This window comes from Salvelinus sp. IW2-2015, unplaced genomic scaffold (assembly GCF_002910315.2).
Source record: "Salvelinus sp. IW2-2015 unplaced genomic scaffold, ASM291031v2 Un_scaffold5717, whole genome shotgun sequence".
Lineage (NCBI taxonomy): Eukaryota > Metazoa > Chordata > Actinopteri > Salmoniformes > Salmonidae > Salvelinus > Salvelinus sp. IW2-2015.
The window spans coordinates 6,833-13,105 of NW_019946982.1; positions in this window are offsets into that span (position 1 = coordinate 6,833).

The window sequence follows — 6,273 nt, forward strand, 5'->3', positions numbered from 1 at the left end:
GTCTATGTTGATGTTCTATGTTGGGATTTTGTGTTCGGCCTGGTATGTTCTCAATCAGAGACAGCTGTCAATCGTTGTCCCTGATTGAGAGTCATACTTAGCAGCCTGGGTTTCACCTGTGTTTTGTGGGTGTTTGTTCCTGTGTTCATGTTTGGGCCACACAGGACTGTTTAAGGTTAGTCACGTTCGTTGTTTGTAATTTGTAGTGTTTTGTTCATGTTTCATTAAATGTATGAACCTCCTACCTATCCGCATCTTGGTCCGATCCATGCTCCTCCTCATCTGAGGAGGAGAACGACATTGACAGCCATTACACCAAGGCACTAAAGTAATACTGCAAAAAAAAAAGTGTTTATATTGGGGCAAGTCCAATATAACACATTACTTCAGTACCCCCTCCTTATTTTCAAGCATACTGGTGGCTGCATCATGTTATTGTGTATGCTTGTAATCGTTAAGGACTGAGGAGTTTTTCAGCGCTGGGCAGACGGGCAGTTCAGGCGCCGCTGGGCAGACGGCAGACTCTGGCCGGCTGAGACGCACTATAGGCCTGATGCGTGGTGCCGGAACTGTAGGTACCGGGCTAAAGACACGCACCATAGGGAGAGTGCGTGGAGGAGGAACAGGGCTCTGGAGATGCACTGGAAGCCTGGTGCGTGGTGTTGGCACTGATGGTACTGGGCTGGGGTGGGAAGGTGGCGCCGGATATACCGGACCGTGAAAGAGGACACGCGCTCTTGAGCACCGAGCCTCTCCAACCTTACCAGGTTGAATGGTCCCCGTAGCCCTGCCAGTGCGGCGAGGTGGAATAGCCCGCACTGGGCTATGCAGGCGAACCGGGGACACCACCTGTAAGGCTGGTGCCATGTACGCCGGCCCGAGGAGACGTACTGGAGGCCAGATACGTTGGGCCGGCTTCATGGCATCCGGCTCGATGCCCAACCTAGCCCTACCAGTGCGGCAAGGTGGAATAGCCCGCACTGGGCTAAGCACGCGTACTGGGGACACCGTGCGCTTTACCGCATAACACGGTGTCTGACCAGTACGACGCCCTCTCACTCCACGGTAAGCCCGGGGAGTTGGCTCAGGTATCCTACCCGGCTTCGCCACACTCCCCTTTAGCCCCCCCCAAGAAATTTTTGGGTGAGCCTCTCGGGCTTCCAGCCGCTCTGCCTTGCCTTCGCCTCATAAAACCTCCTCTCCGCTTTCGCTGCCTCCAGCTCCGCTTTGGGACGGCGATATTCCCCTGGCTGAGTCCAGGGTCCTTTGCCGTCCAGGATCTCCTCCCATGTCCATTCCTCTTCTTTCCATTGCTTTTGTTCTTGCCTTCCTTCCTCAATCCGCTTGGTCCTGTTGTGGTGGGTGTTTCTGTAATGGCTGTCAATGTCGTTCTCCTCCTCAGACGAGGAGGAGCATGGATCGGACCAAGATGCGGATAGGTAGGAGTTCATACTTTAATGAAACATGAACAAAACACTACAAATTACAAAACAACGAACGTGACTAACCTTAAACAGTCCTGTGTGGCCCAAACACTGACACAGGAGACAAACACCCACAAAACACAGGTGAAACCCAGGCTGCCTAAGTATGACTCTCAATCAGGGACAACGATTGACAGCTGTCTCTGATTGAGAATCATACCAGGCCGAACACAAAATCCCAACATAGACATACAAACATAGACAACCCACCCAACTCACGCCCTGACCAACTAAATAAATACAAACACAAAGGAAAACAGGTCAGGAACGTGACACTTGGTGCAAACAGGATGCATGTTTTGGAATATTCATGTTCTGTACAGGCTTCCTTCTTTTGACTCTGCCCATTAGATGAGTTGTGGCGTAATTACAATGTTGTTTTCTCTTATCATAGCCATTAAACTCTGTTTTGATGTCACCATTGGCCTCATGGTGAAATCCCTGAGCGGTTTCCTTCCTCTCCGGCAACTGAGTGGGATGCCTGTATCTTTGCAGTGACTGGGTGTATTGATACACCATCCAAAGTGTAATTAAAAGTTTCACCATACTCAAAGGGCTATTCACTGTCTGAATTTTTATTTAATTTTACCCATCAACCAATAGGTGCCCTTCTTTGCGAGGCATTGGAAAACCTCCCTGGTCTTTGTGGTTGAATCTGTTGTTGAAATTCACTGCTCGACTGAGGGACCTTACAGATAATTTTATGCGTATGGTATAGAGATGAGGTAGTCGTTCAAAAATCATGTTAAACACTATTATTGCACACAGAATGAGTACATGCAATTTATGTCATTTGTTAAGCACATTTTTACTCCTGCACTTATTTAGGCTTCCATAATAATTTTGGGGCAGCAGGTAGCCTAGTGGTTAGAGTGTTGGGCCAGTAACTGAAAGTTTGCTAGATCGAATCCCCAAACTGACAAGGTAAAAATCTGTCGTTCTGCCCCTGAACAAGGCACTCTTACTAGGCTGTCATTGTAAATAAGAATTTGTTCTTAACTGACTTGCCAACCCTTTTAAATAATAGGGTTGAATACTTATTGACTCAAGACATTTCAGCTTTTCCTTGTTAATTATACTGAACAAAAATAAAAATGCAGCAAGAAACAATTTCTAAGATTTTGCTGAGTTACAGTTCATGTAAGGAAATCAGTCAATTTAAATAAATAAATTAGGCACTAATCTAGGGATTTCACATGACTGGGAATACAGATATGCATCTGTTGGTCACAGATACCTTAAAATAATGTTGGGGCGTGGATCCGAAACCCAGTCAGTATCTGGTGTAACCATCATTTGCCTGATGCAGCGTGACATCTCCTTCGCATAGAGTTGATCAGGCTGTTGATTGTGGCCTGTGGAATGTTGTCCCACTCCCATCGAATGGCTGTGCGAAGTTGCTGGATATTGTCGGGAACTGGAACACACTTTCGTGTGTACTCACTAACAGGGATGTAAACAAATTTGTGCACAAAATTTGAGAGAAATAAAACATTTTGTGCGTATGGAACATTTCTGGGATCTTTTATTTCAGCTCATGAAACATGGGCCCAACAGTTTACATGTTGAGTTTATATTTTAGTTCAGTGTAATTAACACTTTAAAAAAATATATATATATATATATTTGACATTATGGGGTATTGTATGTAGGCCAGTGATAGAAAATCTAAATGTTATACATTTTCAACTCTGTAACACAACAAGCTGTAACACAACAAAATGTGGAAAAGGTCAAGGGGTGTGAATACTTTCTGAAAGCACTATAATTCCTGTTCTAGAGCAGAACAACTTGTTTAGGTTCCACCTCCGAAGAATGATGCAGGCTACTTATACATATTCAAGAATTGGGGGAAGAAAGAACGCATGTGTTATTTTATAAACACGTGTTTCTACATAGCTGCTGCTGCTTACACTCCCTTTATATTTCTCTCTTAAAACCTCATGTAAATTAGAGGACATTTTTGTGTACAGAGTGCTCTGTGAATCGTGCAAAATCAATTACTGTGCACTCCTTGAAAGCTTGTCAGGCTTCACATGCTGCTCTCGCTCTCAACTGAGATGCAGTATGTGAAATAATTTGCATAAAGAGCAACACGTCACACTTTCTGGTCTATCCAGACAAAGGATCGATTTTTTCTGGCTGTGAACCTCACAGCTCCGTTTGCAATACCGCACATGAAACAGGGGAGATTAGCTATTGCAGCAAAGCAGTTTTTTCTCGCTGTGATGTTCTCAGCATGAAAAAATACAACATAATTTAATAGAATTTAAACAAGATAACTTTCACTAGGTCACGGAGGGGCAAATTTCCATCTCTGAGTCGCTCAGACGCGGGGCAGAAAATTATCAATAGGCAGTTATATGAAATTGTGCCAATTTTGTATTGTCACTAAGGGCTCTATTTTAACAAACATAACCCAAATGGTAAATATTAGCACTAGCGGTAACACTAAAGGTTCGGGGGGTGTCTGGGTTTTGATGAATAAACAAGTTGTGACAAAATTATCTCCAAGGCTCATGACAAAATGTGTAGAATAGCATTATAAAACTGGACATTTTTCTCTCTGCCCCATGGGAAAATGTGTTGGAAAGCAGGAAGTTACCTGGGGCTGTGATGATACCTGCATCTTAGTCAGTTTTCCATGGTAAACACGGATCAGATCGAACGCTTTGGTCTTTAAAAACCTGCTGTCGGCTATCTAAAATAGTATGTGCTATGGCTTACAAAATAAATAAATGTGACTCTGGATGACACAATAATGATGTTCGTTTCCAACATTAGGGATATTAAACATTAGGAAGTGATTCGAATGTTAGTCCATTATAACCTAGTTTGTTAAATAACCTGCCCCATATTTGCTAAATATGTTGAACATGTTTGCGGTCCACATTTTTCAAACTGCATTGCTTCAATACGGAAATGCATGGTTCCATAGGCTATGGAATTCTCACTGATATAGATAGGGGCAAGGCCTACTGTTAATTGCCGTCGACATGCCAATTTCCAAACGTAGTCAATAAACAAGATGAAAATCACTAGGCTAATTGACAGTGTATAATTCTAATCAAATTCTAATAAAAATGAAACATCTTGTTCTAAAAAGGATCGGGTTAAAGCATGATATCATAATTCGCATCTCTCCTTCAATGAGCATAAGGCAATGTGTGCACACCGCTGGCAGCTGGCACACGTTGGCTTCAACGTGGATATATTTCTTTATGGCATTTGCATTTCGAAAATGCACTGCATGTTCGACCCAAACGTTATAATAAAATGTGCCCACCATCGTCGTTGATATGGCCAGTCTATAGTAATAACTTGACGTCCCTTAACTGACTTCATACAGTTACTGACACCTTATACTCAATGTGCATTGCACATAGACCTAATGAGTCCAAAATCTTCACAGAAGCCACATGGACAAAACTAATTAAAAAAGTGAATGTCTGTTGACTGCTCGTGTTATTTTAATAAAACATTGGTTATAGACTACTAACTAAGCTACTTTGCCCCCTCAGCTTGCAAAATCGATGCCATAACCAATTACGTCTCAAATATTTCCACGCTTCCCAATCAGCAAACCAGTTGATCTAAAACTGGTAAATTACCAACCCTGGCGCCAGCGATGGAAAATAGCAGAGCGCTAGTTTAAACGAAATTGCCAAAGAGCTTGCCAAAGAGCATGCATTTGACACGAGCGCCTCCTTAATGCCAGACGAAAAATAAAGCACTAAGTATGATTATATGTATTTTACAGGTATAAGAAAGGTTTAATATTATAGTAAGTCATTTAAATCTGATTGTTACTATATTTAGAAAGCATTTCAATCATTTCAAGCCCAATTCCCCCACTTTTGTTGAATAGGAAAGAAATCATATGATTTTTCATATCATATCTTTATCATACTGTGTACTTGAGCTTGTGTCCTCAAAAGTGACTACACCTCAGAAAATGATAAAAACATTTTTACTGGAAAGATGAGATTTAAATCTTTCTGGCAGTGTAAGCATTACGAGGTACTCGCAAAATTCATAGACTGATATAATGAATGATAATATCGTCATCGTGGAAACCATCAGTATGACAACACTCATACATTGTATTCTGATGTTGTTCTGATGTATTCAGAATGAGAACACTTGCATTCTGATGTTATTCTATGATGAAGTTTCTCCAAAGATCAGATATCACTAATTTGACTTAATAAAACACGTTAAACGCAACATACCCCAAAAGTAGGATTCCAACAAGTGGCAGAGTGATGGAAGGACGGATTTTTGTAAAAAAACGCATTGTTCCTCCCAAAGTTTGCAATTCTATTAAATCAAACTTTGAGTGTTTGAAGTAATGCACGACTGTATCCCAAATCCAGTAGAATCTGTGCCTTTTACTGTTTCACAAGCAAAAATGTAGAACTACACAGTGCCAGTGGACCATGTAAATATGGGTGTGACCAAAGCTCATGTATAAGGTAAGAAAAGCACCATATATCTATAGAACAACAAACACACTATAGAACAGGTTAAGCACCTTTTTTTATGTTGAAGGGCATTGAATGGCAGGGATAACATAAGCTGTTCCACTTTTTTTTGTTAAAGTGGCACTCCAGTCTCCTTTTCACCTGATTTGTCACCTGATTTACTTAACAAAACGTATTTTGTTCTATATTGCTTCTATATTGTTCCTCAAGCAAGGTTCGAGGCCGATGATGTAGCTGGAGGAAGTCTTTAAACAACTTTGACTTAAAGGAATGAACTGGAGGGTAATACCACCCATATTTCAACA